This window comes from Lepidothrix coronata, unplaced genomic scaffold (assembly GCF_001604755.1).
Source record: "Lepidothrix coronata isolate B3197 unplaced genomic scaffold, Lepidothrix_coronata-1.0 Scaffold22, whole genome shotgun sequence".
NCBI lineage: Eukaryota > Metazoa > Chordata > Aves > Passeriformes > Pipridae > Lepidothrix > Lepidothrix coronata.
Window position 1 is genome coordinate 28,232 of NW_016690202.1, and position 14,870 is coordinate 43,101.

General features: G+C 42.9%; 1 long non-coding RNA gene across 2 annotated transcripts; it reads right to left on the reverse strand.

The window, feature by feature from the left end:
• Nucleotides 1–4,801: 4,801 nt before the first annotated feature.
• LOC108494130 lies at nucleotides 4,802–14,403 on the reverse strand. Of its 2 annotated transcripts, XR_001873752.1 has the most exons (4): nucleotides 14,231–14,403; nucleotides 12,715–12,925; nucleotides 7,752–7,945; nucleotides 4,802–5,900 (listed from the first exon to the last, which is right to left on the reverse strand). It is a non-coding gene; the product is annotated as an uncharacterized LOC108494130 (long non-coding RNA). The 2 variants fall into 2 exon arrangements; XR_001873751.1 differs by lacking the exon at nucleotides 4,802–5,900 and having other exon boundaries at nucleotides 7,689–7,945.
• Between the last annotated feature and the right edge of the window lie 467 nt (nucleotides 14,404–14,870).

Consider the following 14,870-nt stretch of genomic DNA (forward strand, 5'->3'; position numbering starts at 1 on the left):
GTAGAACCCCTTGTCCTTATTCTTTGTGTCCCTTGCCAAATACAGTTTCAGCCTTGCTGTGGCCTTCCTCACGGTAACCCTACAGAACCAAACTTCTTCTCTATACTCTTCCCAGATTACCTGTCCTTGCTTCCACGCCTGTGCATTTGCTTCTTTCCTCTTAGTTTGACCAACTATACCAGTCTCTTGCCTTCCTTGCCCAATTTCTTGCTCCTCCTCTTGCCAGAAATTTTGCTGTATGGAAGACTTCCTTAAAGATCTGCCAGGTCTGTTCCACTCCCTTATCCCTGAGGACAGTCTCCTATTGACTGTCTCCTTGAAGAGCTGGAAGTCTGCTATCCTAAAGTTCAGGGCACTTTAACCTTTTGTTGTGGGTTAATGTGACTGGGGTTTTTTTGGTGTGTGTGGGGGGTGGCTACAGAGATAAGTTCTGTGGAAGCTGCTAAAAGTTCCCCCCCCCCCCCCCCGTGGAGCTGAAGATGGTTCCAGGGCTGACCAAGAGGAGAGCCAATTAAAAGTTTTAGTAATGCCTCTGTGATAACATATTTAGGAAAAAACTTGTTGTGCAGAAGAAATTGCAGCCAGGGGAGTTTCCGACCGGGACTCCGGGCGGTCCAAGTTGCCTCCCGCACCACGGGCGGGGCGGGCGGTGGCTGGGGCCTGGGCCCGCGGCAGCTGCTGGCCCGAAGCAGGCAGCGGCGGGCCCTGCGAAGGGGGGCCAGGGCCAGGGCGTGCGGCCTGGTGGGGGGAGGACTCCATGGAAGCGCCGCGGCCGTGGTAGCCAGGGCCAAGGCCAGGGCTGAGGGCAGTGCTGTGGAGAGCAGCCCTACAGCTCCCCCCGGGCCCACCCCATGAGCAGCTTGTGCTGGAACCGATCCTGCTGGCTGAGCAGAGCCGGCCGGGCCGGGGCGGCCCCTGCCACCTTCCTGCCGCGGGTGGGGGTGACTGGGTCGAAAGGCGCGGGGGCACCGCGGGCTAGGCCAGGGAGGCAGAGCGGCCCCGCAGCCCCCGGGCCTGCCCCGCGAGAAGCCCATGATGGAGCAGATGGATGCATGGGAGAAGACAGTCACCCATGGGAGGCCCAGTATGGGGCGGGGGCCTGCAGGAGATTTGCGGCCTGTGGAGAGAGGAGCCCACGCCGGAGCAGGTTACTCCCGGGTAAGACTTGACTCGTGGCCTTGTGGGGAACTTGTACATCTCACCCTCTGTCAAGGACTGCATCCTATGAAGGATGGGGAAGCGACTCTCGGGACAGTAGATATGGAAGAACTAGTGCCTGAGGGATGGACCCATGTTGGAGACGGCCGTCAAAGATTGTTATTCGTGGGAGGGACCCTACGGAACAGGGGAAGGACTCAGAGCTTTAGCTCCTCTGTAATCCGTGGTGAAGATCATGGTGAGGCAGGTTGTCCCCCCTGCAGCCCATGAAGGACCATTGAGGTGCAGAGACCCCCTGCACCCCATTGAAGAGTGACCTACGGGATAGCAGATCTGGAACACCAGTTGCCCGAGGAGTGGACTTCTTTCCCTGCATTGATGCAGGAGGAGGAGGGAGAACATAGAAGGAAGGAGGGGTGGTTGGAGAGTGTTTTTAAGACTGTTTTATTTCTCACTCTTTAGCTCTTATCCTGTTAGTAAATTTTAGTATTATCCCCATGTTGAGTCTGTCTTGCCTGTGTGACCTCTTCCAGCTCTTAGCGATTTTCGTGGGTGCCTAAATTTTGGCCAGGGTCAACCCACGACACCTTTCATTTTCAGTTTTGTTTCTTTGTTAATCACTCCTTAGTCAGCTTGGGTTTTGTGGCAGACTTAAGTCATATTTTGTTTTAGAATTGTGTTTTAAGTCATATGACTAATTAATGTGATATGACATTACATACTTAAAATTCCCTGGTCTAATATATACATTTTACAGCACTCAGACCTGAATGGTGTCCGAAAATGTATGTTAATATTTAAACATACATATTCTCCATAAAAGAGAAAAAAAAAAGACAATCTATAGGCTTAGCTCACATTTAGATCTCTTGATTCTGTTTGTGGGTTTCAAATACATTGGCTCATTCACACCAAAACAATTTGGCAAATCAAAATGAAACAATTATTTCAAGTTAGACAAATGGTAATTGCACAGTTTTTAGTTTATCTACCCAACTACACATCCAGATGAATACTGTGAATATTAAAAGAACACTTGTGGACTATAAAACTATTTTTCACTCACAGAACTATTGCAATAAAAAAATAATTCATTTACAAAATACTCTCAACATTATTTAATACGTAACATCATAACACTTATAAATTCATTCATTAACACACTCAAAGCAATTATTTTGTAGATGAAAACACTGCTTATGCATTGAGAATGGGTTTTTTTCTTTTTTTTTACAGACATGCATAAATATTGCTATGAGCCTTCAGTAGCTGATGTTACATAAATGACAAAGTTTGTCAGAGCAGGCACACCTACATATGTATCTCACTTCCTTACACTTGCAGGGAGACTTCTCACAGGCGACAGAGGTGCAGAATCACAACTGGCCAGCCTGAGTTCCTGATGAAATCATGCAGTCACTGAAGGGCAGACGCTCTCCACTTCTACTGACCCTCTGGTCCTCAATAAAATTTCTGACCTCTGTTTTCTACATGTCGGAAAATTTAAAGGATTGTTTTACTTCACTTGTCTCACTTAAAATTTTTATTCATTTAGTGAGTTATGCTTTGGTTATACAACACTATAGTGTGCTTGCATTAACTGTGCTGCATAAAATATAATGGGGGTTAATAGCAGGATAATTTCCCCATGGAAAAGAATTATGGCTTTGACCCTCCTGGAGTCAGAATAAAATGCTGCAGGGATAAGAGCTTATCTTAACTCCCTAAATCCTACCGTAACAGTTGAACTGAAAAATAGCTTATTTGCTTTGGATAAATTCTTCATTCAGCAAATTAACATGATATAGAGTGGAGAGATATGTACATATTATCCTTTCTAAGACTTCTTTAGCTTTTATGTATTAGCTGACAATTTTTATTTTTTTTAACAAGAGCAAGTATTTAATTGTTTGATTTGTCTGGAATTTCATTTTAAAAGTCATTACTAAATCCAGGACCTAGAACTGCATTAGAGTGATTAAATATCCTTATAAAATTTCCCTATATTTGCCATCTGTTCTAATTATCACAGTAAATGCACTGCAACGACAATAAAAAATATAAAACGTCAAAATGGTTGTAAATGGTTTTGAAAACTTGAAGACATTCTTTCTGAATGAAGTGCGGCTGTTGAAAGAGCCTTTAAAACTGGTATTTAAGAAGTTGCTGAATCTCTTTTTCCTCAATTGTTGATTGCATTCTTGGAAATAATTTGTTTTTCACTTTTATGGGATGGCTAAGACAGTTTGCTCACCTTAGAATCTCATGAGTTTCTTCAGAATTTTTTGTGTTGTATATCTACAATATTGAAAGGACCTTAAAATCATTTAATAAGCTAATTAATTTTGAATGGGTCAGAATCAAGGTTTCCTGGGTAATTGTACACAATCAGATGCATTATTGCATTAAAAAACAGACTTGTGTTACAGGTTACATGTCAAGTGCTTGTTGAGGGAATATCTTTTTAATATTTTTCTATTTCCTTTGCTTCATGGCTGATCTCAGGCCTGACATACCTCATAAACACCAGTCCTTATGATGAACATAGAATTATTAATTTTTGCCTGCTGGTTTCTGTGACATTTATTACTCTAGGACAAGAGTCTTTTGTAAATGAATTAATTTCTTATTGCAACAGTTCTGTGACTGATTTTATTTTTATTCAGGGAGAACCGGAGTTTCAACTGCTAGAGACACACTGACTGAGTGAGCTTGGCTGAAGATGCAACAGGCCAATTTTCCAAAGGGTGAAGGGTTATTCAAAAGTTTCCAGTGGATTTTTCCTATTCAATTTCTTTTTAACAGTTTTGATTGAAATTTAACTTTGTCTTTGAGAAAGAAATACAAAAGAAAAAGAAAAAATAGCTCCATATGTCCCCAGGACATTCTGATTCAGCTTCTGATTTTTGAAATTATTATGTTTCTAGGTGTCTTTATAAAGTTGTATGTGAATGGTTTTGAAATATATGAACACAAACTCAAAGAGGGAAAGTTTAGGTTAGATATTAGGAAAAAAATTCTTTACTGTGAGGGTAGTGAGGCACTGGAACAGGTTGCCCAGGGAGGTTGTGGATGCCCCAACCCTGGCAGTGGTCAAGGCTGTGCTGGATGTGGCTTTGAGCAACCTTGTCTAGTAGGAGGTGTCCCAGTCCATGGCAGGGAGGGTGGGTAATAGGTGATCTTTAAGGTCCCTTCTACCCCTTAACATTCTATGATTCTGAGATACCTTCGTGTAGTACAGCACAGTGATAAAGCAAAGTACAGATCTTAATTATTAAGTTACACAAAGGAGTAAAGGGATACAAAGCAGAACATGTTTGTATTTTAGCTGCTGCAGGGCGGGGACACTGCTCTGTTTTGCTGCTCTGTTTTGCTGCTCTGTTTTGCCTGTACCACCGTGCCTGTGGTCTGGATTAGCCTCCGCTCCTGCATGCTCTCTAGTGTAGTGTTTCACAGCCCCCTTACCTAGGAACCACTTTCCAGCTTCTCCTACAAATCAAAGAGACACCTGTACCACCGCTCCTTCCCTCCTCAGGCCGGTCAGGGTGGAATGTTTACCACATCCTCAAAACATCAATTCAAAGCAGGGACACTGACTGGGCAGGCTGAGGTTACCAGGGAAACCTCAATGTGGGTATTGCTGAAGTTTGGGGTGCTTTCCTGTGCTCTACCCTGCTGGACTCAGCCCCTGACCTCTCCCTCCTCAATTGCCACCTCTGTGGCCCACACCAAGCCCTACAGCCTCCAGGCTGCCCTTGCTTGGATTCATGCAAGTAGCAGTGCAGTGGGGGCTGCCACGAGCATTGCCCCACATGCCAGTTCCAGCTGGTTCCAGCCCAATGTGGATGTTTCAGACTGTTCTCACTGGTTGCAGCTGGCTTTTTAAGGGACAAATGCCACGATGCTGCTGCCCAGATCAGCCATGCTGCAGCACCTCAGGGAGCAGGGATTGACAAAATGGCAGAGAACACCATTAGTGCAGGGATACGGGAGGAGAAAAGGAGTGAGAAAGGGCAGAGGGACACTCAGACCAATGGAGAGGGAAGGGTGTTCTAGTGTTTGTCTCTTCCCTCTCTGCTTCCCAGTTTCTGAATAAGTAATTAAAAACATTAATTGGTAATAAATTACCCAAAGGTGGGTTTATTCTGCCTGTGACAGCAATTGGCAAACCATTTCCTTGCCTGTATCTCCATCCATGAGCTTCCTTGTTCATATTCCTGCAGTTTTCACCCCCATCCCATGGTGGAGATGGAGCATCAGGGGCTGGTAGTGGCGCCGCAGCCAGACGAGGCCAACGCACCCCGTCTTAAACAAGAACCTCTTAATGTGAGTGAACTAGCACCAGGGAGGAGATGCACTCCTTATATAAAGGATTCACCATAGCTGTTGGGTCTCAACCCAGTGGTAAGGTTTCGCCCCAGTTGTTTAAAAGAAGCATGAACAGAGTTGAGATTTTGCAGTCACCTGCAGGTACCAGAGCAAGTTATGCCCAAGGGGGTCTCAACACCCCTGTCTCCTATGGCCTGTAGCATTTTTGGCCCCATACTTCTCTCTCTCCTGAGATCCTGCTCTTCCCTCTGTCCAACACTTTCTGTACATGCTCATTGCAGCTGTCACATTTCCACCTTCTTGCTCCAACCCATCTTCAGCTCTTCTCCTTCCAGTCTCTGGTTTCTGATTTCCATTCTTCCTGTGCTCTTGCTCTTTTGACTTCCCTCCCATTTAAATCTTCATGGCCTTTTCTACATGGATTCAGTAGTAAAGGCAATAAAATTACAGGAAAGACAACACACAACAATTTTCAGCATTTTTAAATTTTCAGCAGTGCCTTTAAAACCTCTTTCAGGCTTTGTGATTCTTTTATACATGGGTGAATATTAAGCCCATTTCAGATAAAATGTGTGTGATTTATTTTTTATATACAAAGATGTTTATACTGGTTTTCTATGAACTAAGATAGGTCTGTGATGAAACTAGGCTTCGTTCTCTTCAGGATGGTAAAATCACATCCCTGACAGCAAGGTGCTCCTCCCATCAAATTTTGGTTTTGGTTTTGGCTCTGAGGCACAAAAACACAGGAGCTTTGTATTGAATCACTGTGAGAATTTTAAAACTGATTACACAGTGCATTTCCTCTGATGTATTTTTGGAAATGGCTGAACTGTTTTTGTTGAAAATTCAACAAATGCAAAAAAAAAAGAAAAGGGCACAAAATAAAATAGCCACAACCTTGACAACAAAAAAACACATATAGTTGATCACAACCTAAGCTAAATTTGCATAATAGAAAACTTCAGTTTGAATGAGTGTGATTTTGCAAAGTTATAAGCAGCCTAGGACATTGTCTTATGATGATGAAAGGGTTGGGCAACACCGCTACTAAAGGTGGATCACTCACTCAATACATGTCTCTAATTTTGATACATTTTGAAACATTGTTTGTGTTGGCAAAGCTTAGGCTGGGACAGTGATTCCTACGGGCAGCTTTTCTGTTAATTTGTATGATTAGATTTTTCAATCCGTATATTTTTATCATATCTCTGAAGCCTATGAATCAGTGCTTTCCCTATAATACTCATTAGTGACAACAGGGAAAAGCTTCACTGGAGAAATGTTTATTACCTTGTTGCCATAAACAGGTTAGAAATATGAAATGTCACATATGCAGAAATAATTTAGAGCACAAACCCCTAGAGAGAGTTTCTTTGAAAAGAGAGAGTAACATTGAGAAGGTACAAATTTGATCTGTGTTGTTGACATCAAAACTCTGAATTGTCAAATCAGCTGTAGAAACTGCATTCATACGTAAAAATCTTGGCTTAAAAAGATTTTATCATTATCAAAATATATTTATTACTATTACTATTATCATTATCATAATTATATTTTTTCAAATTTCAAAGGTCTTAGTCATTTTTGCCTGATAGAAAAACTTGTTTCCTTAGTACATATGACAGTTTGTGTGGGTTTACAGAACCTAGAACAATCTCGTTGGATAGGAAGCCAAGGCCAGCTGAGCAACAATGTCTATTATTTTCACAGCTATATGCCTCAAATTAGCTTCCTACATAAAATTAACCTGGTTTCAGATTTTTAAGTGGCTTTTAAGGATCCTTTATATATGTTTAGGAATCTGACTTTAGGCATTTACTTTTAAAGTGTTGACCACTACTTCTAATCTGGAACCTAAGAATGAAATGTTTGAATTTTAAACATGCAAAGTTTGGATAAGTTGAGAGTTTCCTGCATCCCTGTTCAGTGGAGTTTTTATTTTAAACTGGCAGCTACTGGCATAAATAGCACTTAGATTTCGGCAGTAAATGAATCTAAGAACATGGATTTGTCAACTTCAGCTCTCAGAACACTGCTGTATTTTTTTTTTTTTAGACCTAATTGTCCAAGGATGAAACTGCCAATCAGGCAAATACAACATAGAATAAAAGTTCAAAAATGTATGCTTGAGGTAATATTTTTAGCAAAGTATACCAATGGTCACAGAGTGGTATTATTGATGTAATTATTCTACAAAGCTACAAATGAAATAAAAGACCAAATTTCAATGTAGAATCCACTGAGTTTGTACTACCCCTTACCTCATGCCATGCATAAAGCCCCAGAAAAATATGTAAGATCTGGAGGCCAGAGATACATCTTGACAGGAGCAAGCTTCCAGCACAGAAAACAGAAAATTCAGTCACCTTTAGCAGACCTTCCACTCACATAAATGCCTATATCGTAGTGAGGATGATGATTACAACAGTGAATTTCCTCCCTATTCAGTCTCTCCCTGGAAACACAGAACACAGTTTTGATACATGGTAGGACACAAATACAGTCAATGAAAAAATAAGAGTAATAGAATAAAGAAAAATAAATCCTTATGTCATAATATTTTACTTCAAAAATGGGAGGTAGGCCACAAAACAGGTTAATTTTTGCTGTTTAAATTTTGCAAGTAAAAAAAAAAAAGTAAAGTGATATTTTGGAAAAAAAACCAAAACTTTTTTCCTAATTCCAGTAGACAGAGCAAGTAAAAATTAGCTTTCAAATATTTTACTTTACATATGAGGTATATATGTTAAAAATTGTATCCATCTTGTTAAGCATGTTAGGTCTTCCTAGCTTAAGAATCATGATATTTTGATTTTGGGATATTACCCTAATTTTAATGAGAGAGATCAGAACAGAGTAAAACTCAGAATATTAATCATATTTACATGTACAGTGGGGACTTAGTTTTTGCTCTTTCTGTGAGCAAAAACGTCTGCACAAACAATACCATTTACATACTGTAGCCCCGTTTTTAGTGCTCCCACACAATAGCTAATTTCTCAGAGAAAATCACAGCTTTTCCTCAAACACTGTGCCTGCTCTATTTAGGCACTGTGAGGCCTGGGATGAGGGCAGGCAGAGCTTACAGAAAACTCGTAGGCTGCCTCAAACCTGTTTTTACCTCAGTTGTTGCCATGGAGCTTTGGAGAGTTTGACAATTTAGGGCAGTCACCGGATTTCATATTTGGTCTCCATTTTGATGTTGCTTTTCCAAAGAGGTTCTGGCTAACACTTGCTGAGGAGGATTTCTCTCCACAAACTTTGAAGTCCATAATAATACTGTCAACCACGGCCTTAACACTTGAGGAAAGGATGATGTGTAGACAGCTGAGGGCATCTAAATTTGTCCAGGGAAGTCCACTACCCCCTGGAGTCTGGAAAATGCAGCATTTCTCAGGGTGCAGGTATGAATTAGGTTTACACCTGTTGAGCTAAAGATTAGAACACGGTTTGGGAGTGCTAGAAGTATTGACCAGAATACACCTCAAAATGCAGCCCTGGTTTAGATTATATGTAGCAGCCCATAGCTGTCTCAGAGCTCCTCTCTTCTCCCTAGTCTATCTACTGCTGGAGCTTTGATTATCTCTGATTTCCATCCTGAACCTGGACCATTTCTTCCTGCCTATCTGTTCTTCATAAGACTGGCCTTCGTAACACTCATGACTGGGCACTAGGATACGGCCATGATAAAGTGAGAAATTATCATCTTTCTACTCTTAAGGAAGAGTGACAATCTTGTTAAAATATGAGAAGAAACAGTTTTTCCATAATTTTATGAGAATCATAACATTGACCTTGAAGAAAGCAGAATGTGAATTTGGGGAAAGAGGTCTTAAAATTAGTAACCTTCCTGTTGCATGCCCGTTTGTAACAGGCCTGTGCCATGCTTCCACTGCTCCTCTCTGCTTCTGGCATGTCACTATATATCCCTGATACACAGATGTTGTGAAGGTGATGGAGAAATTGTGGAAGGCTCCTTGCTCAAGGGTTATCCACCAAGAACCCAAGTACATCTGTCAGCAGACTTTTGCAAAACTCCACACAATGTGGTGACAGTACACTTCTGTGTCTGAAGTCAGATTAAGATAGTTTCGCTTCTACTTGTCCCTTACAGACTCAAAACCTCCCTGAATCTGATTGAAACTGAGGATGGGCTTCTGATATTTTGTCACAGTGGTATAACCCCACAGCAATGCCTTGACAGAGATGTGACAATCTCTCAATGCTCTGTGATATATAAATGCCTGAAGCATGTTGGGCAGCATTCCTTTTTTTTTTACCCTCAAGGTATCAGAAATGTAAATGTCAGAGTGTAAACATTTGCCAGGGGTTTCCTCTAAGCATGATTTTCTCCTGACAGTGATTCATGCAGTGCTCATGCAGGTCCTCAAGTGTCAGTAATCAGAGAAAAGTGTCTTAACCAATTACACTGTTTAGTCCTGATCACATCATCTCTAGCTGTCGAGTTAGATAAAGGCTCCTGCAGCAGGTGGAGGCCTAAAGTAGTTGTTTTACCTCCTCTGGCAAGCACAATTTACATCTGGTAACATATTCAATTAATAGAAGATGTTTTATTTTTCTCAGGTTTATTACATGTTCCACAGATTTGAATGGGATATTTCTGTTCATGCATATACCTATTGTTGCTAGGATTTACAATGTAACATGACTAGCTTATTAATGCCTTTTGAGACGACCTGAATCTAATCAGTATGTTCAAATGCCCTTGCTTCATGCTCTGCAAGTGCTATGAAAAGTAAATTGTGCTTCACATTCATTGTCAAAAAAGCTTTTAATGCTGAGAGTGTGAGTCTAAAAATTTATTCTCTTAGGAAGATATGAAGAGGGTTTGCTTACTCTGAATTATCCTAAGGAGACTTTTACACGCTTCCAGCCTACCACTGCAGCTGGTATTAGTGAGTATTCCTGTCATTAACACTAGTGAGTTGTACCCCACCAAGTGAAAGTTTTTGAACTCCTGATCTTGGATACTGCTTGAGAGTGAATATGTAGCGACAAAGCACGTCACATAAAAAAATGAGTGTTGTCTTCATGGCCCTGTAATATGTATTTGCAATAAATCAGGATTCCCAAGAAAAAGAACTCTGATTCCAGAGTGTACTGCTAGACCTGGAAGGAGCACTCAAAAGAACAAGTTCCTGTTTGCACATTTTCTGCTAGTACTTCAGGTAGACAGGTTTGATATTTTTCAGAGGTGTGGCAGAAATATGAGTGAATGAACTTTCTTACAGTACTGATAATGAAACAATTATACACCACCACTGCAAAAGTCTGGAATTAAATATTGAAAAGCCTATTCGTATTACAATTTGCATTCAGGATTGGCACTAATTGGCAATGCTGTTGGCAGTCTCAAGAGGAAGGGCAAGAACTGAGTAAGCATGGAGACTTTTTAATACAAAGAAGTGGTTCTTTCAGGTCAGGTTTAACGCACATTTACTATGCAGAAAGGGAAGCACAGCACTGTTGTTGCTAGTAGTCTTATTTGTCGCTGTAAGTGTCTTATTTGGAGAGCCTTGTATTTGCTGGATCAGTCAGTCTTGCCTAGGGATCTTATAAGGTGCTAACCCCACTGTCACTGTATTTTGAAAACTCCTTCTTGCAGAGGTGGACGTCTGCCTAAATATTCAGAATCAAATGGGAAGAAGAATATTCTAAGCAGTATAAAAAGAATTTGATGGAACACTGCCTAGTTCAAAAAGGCAATGAAGACAATTCATGCCATGAAACTGAAGCAGTAGCTACTATAAAGCTCTACTTTTTGCATTTGACCCATTAAAGCTGTAACATGGGACAGATGTCTGCCCTGCTGCAACCATTGTCCCACTTTTTTTCATTTTGTCATGAGCTTCATAGTTTTTCTCTCTGACTTCTCTGTTTTATTCAATACACTGCTGCAATGTTCACTTTTTCTGCCTGTCATTTTTACCATGTATCTGCTCCTTTGATTTCTTACTGTAGGAAATATGTTTCAGGGATGCTGTGATGCATCCTGGGATTGGTAGTTTCCGAAGTATACTCTGACACACATGGGGAGTGTAAGTCCCATGGTGGTTGACTAGGCAAATCATGTGTTGTCCGAAGGTATAAAAGGTGCTGTTCTCTTCTAATAAATGGATTTGGTTGTTGGAAATCCATGCAGCCAGGTCATGCTTTATTTTATTATATTAATAAAGCCATACATGGCACCCTAAACGTGAGGGCTTTTCCCTGTAACAGGGATAGATACACCACCTTGCAGCAAGGAAAATCGCAGATGTGTTCCTACTAGCTTGTTCCAGAGCTCAGGAACACATACCAAGAAAAAAGCCAGATGTCTTTAAAAGCATTGAGACTTCAGCGCAGAACACAGCTGGAGGATGCAAAACTGAACAGAGCTCAAAAAAAATTGAAGGTGCACTTGCCAGGAGAAGAAAAGCTGAGAGAAGCAGCAGAGAACGCAAGCTGAAAACAGTGTGAAATGGAACTGGCGAAAGCAGAGACAGTGAAAAGCCAAAAGGTGGCAGAGACGAAAAGCGCTGAAAAAAATCAGCGAAAAAACAGCAGGCGGCGAGAAAACACACATGAGATGAAAGAGGCAAGAAAAAAGGTAAAAGCATGGGGAATTTGGTTTCCTGGGACATAGAAAGGGATACAGAAGCCATGTGTCTCTTGCTAAGACAATACCCTATCAAGATCACACACGTGGAAATAACAGATCTCTTGCAATGGATAAAAATCATTGCACCAGGACTGCCACTTGTAGAAGCTTTAAATATAACCACTTGGCAAAGAATCGGCAGATCCATGAGAGACAGAGCCAGATCAGGCGATACAGAAGCCTCTAACTGCCTTCCTGCCTGTACACAAGTTATGGACACTTTGCAGATCGCTCAAAGAAGGCAGAACCCCCCAAGAGACACTAACACACATCTCCTTGAACCCCCCAGCCAGGCTGCTAAGTGCAGCCATTCCCCACAACTCGGGAACAGACACGAGGGGAGGGGGACCGCGCGCGACCTAGGTGGATATAACAATGGACTCGGGTTGGGATTTGCGCTGGCAGGAACGGGGGGAACGCGATGTAAGTTACAGTGAAGGTCCTGGTTTTTGTGTGCGTGCGAGTTGTGGAGATAGGACAGGAATTTTAGTTCGTGAATTCACTATACAGGGCGAATTGTAGGTTCCCGCCGCAGCGGGGGGGGGGGCACCCAGCAAACTTACCCTCTCATGTTGCTGATGACTTGCTGCCGCGTGCTCAGAGAAACGTGACCTGGGGCGCAGTCATCTTGTGCATGAAATGGACCAGAACTTGAGCTGTCTCTTCCGGCCCCACAGCCATCTTGTCCTGGCCGCATGCACGAGGGGAGAGGTGCTTCCCTGCCATGGCGGCCATCTTCTGCCATGCCACCTCAGGGAGCCAAGTATGTCGGAACTGCGGATAGTGAGGCATCGGAAGATGATGATGAGGAACTGGAGGTGGTTCCTCTGAACAGGGCAAGAGTGCAGGTGTGGGGGTGTTGGTTAACCGGTGGGAAAGATGCCGCGAGGAGGCAATGTGGACAGCCAGGTTATTAAAGCATGCCCAGTTATATACTGCCCAAACCCCTCAGTTCCAAAGCTTGCCCTATGAGGTGACAAAGGAACTGAGGCAGATTGTTAAAGACATGTTTCCTTGTCTCACACATTTTCATATCCGGAGACACTGAGTACCACATGATTGGAAGATACTGTTGAAAATGGTTTTAACTACCACTCAGTACTGGTAGTGTCTGGTTAACAGACTATCAGGAGAATTGTGCTGTGTATGCAAGTGACCCAGGCGGTTCACAAGCAGGCATGACTTGCAATCGTTTGGCAGGAAAGGGGGAGTATGTGCCAGCAAATTCACAAGCAAGCTACCCCTGCAAGATATATGAGGTAATAGCAAAACTGGCTTTGAGGGCGGTAAGAAAACTCCCTAGCACGGACAGAGACAGTAACCTGTCCTTCACAAAGGTCCTGCAGGGATCAACTGAATCTTTTTCCCAGTTCCTTGATCGGCTGCAGGCGGCTTTAGACAGGCAAATAGAGCATGAAGAGGCTAGAGAGGTGCTTTTTAGGCAGCTGGCATGTGAGAACTTGAACCTGGACTGCAAGCGAGCTCTGCAGGTTATCCCTAAAAGGGAAAGCTGCACCATCACCAAGATGGTTCAAGCATGTCAGGGTGTCAGATCAATTGAACATCATACTGTTTCTCTAGCAACAGCCTTAAGCGCCCAGCTAAGATTGCAGGATGGGGCAAGAGGGAGAGGCAGCTGCTACCGATGTGGCGCTGCTGATCATTTTTATAAGGATTGCTCCAAGAAACCCCCCTCGGCAGTATGCCAAAAATGTAACCATGGGAAGCAGGGGCCTAAAAACCCTTCCCATCAAGGAAACTGGAGACGGGGTGCAAAAGCCCCGGTTCAACAAATAAATACAGCCCAAGAAAACAGATTAGCGATCTGCTCGCTGCCACCTCGGGCAGTGCTGGGTTGGACCTGGCCTCCAGAGAGCCAGTAACTATAACATCTACTGCCATAGGGTTAATCCCTACAGGGATTTGGGGACCTTTAAGCCCAGGAGTCTATGCCCTTCTAATCGGACAGTCATCAACCACCAGGATGGGTTTGTTTGTCTTACCCAGAGGTGATTGACTCCGACTCTCACAGTGAGATACAAATAATGGCATGGACCCCAGTGCCTCCCTGTTACATACCTGGGGGACAACGGCTTGTCCAGCTAATCTCCTTTTATAGCATGTCACTGGCTAGCGAGGGAGAAAGGGGCTCGGGGACTTTCGGGAGCACAGACGAGCCACAAATATTCTTGGCAAGGACCATTTCTGCAGCACAGCCAATGATGACATGTCAGATAGACAGATGCAGATTCAAAGGCCTGGTGGACACAGGAGCAGATGTTACAATCATTAAAAACACTGAGTGGCCAGCTAAATGTCCTACTGTTTACCCTGCTTCGACTATCTGGGTGTTGGGGACACACAAAGGCCCAGGCAGAGTGCACAACTATGCACAGTGTTGGGGCCAGAGGGACAAGTTGCCAAGGTAGCTCCTTTTGTTGCTCCTATTCTGAGCACCTTATGGGGACGAGATGTACTGGGACAGTTTGGCACTGTCATGCAATTTGCAACTGGAAATGAGCAGAATTTTCAGTGAGGGCCATTGACCAGCTGTTCCACGGACAGATTAAGCTGACATGGAAAATCAGTGACCCTATATGGGTCATGCAATGGCCCATGAAAGAGGAACAGCTTGCTCACTTAAGAGATTTAGTTCAAGAGCAACTTGATGCAGGACATATAGTGCCAACCACCAGTCCGTGGAACACTCTGGTGTTCT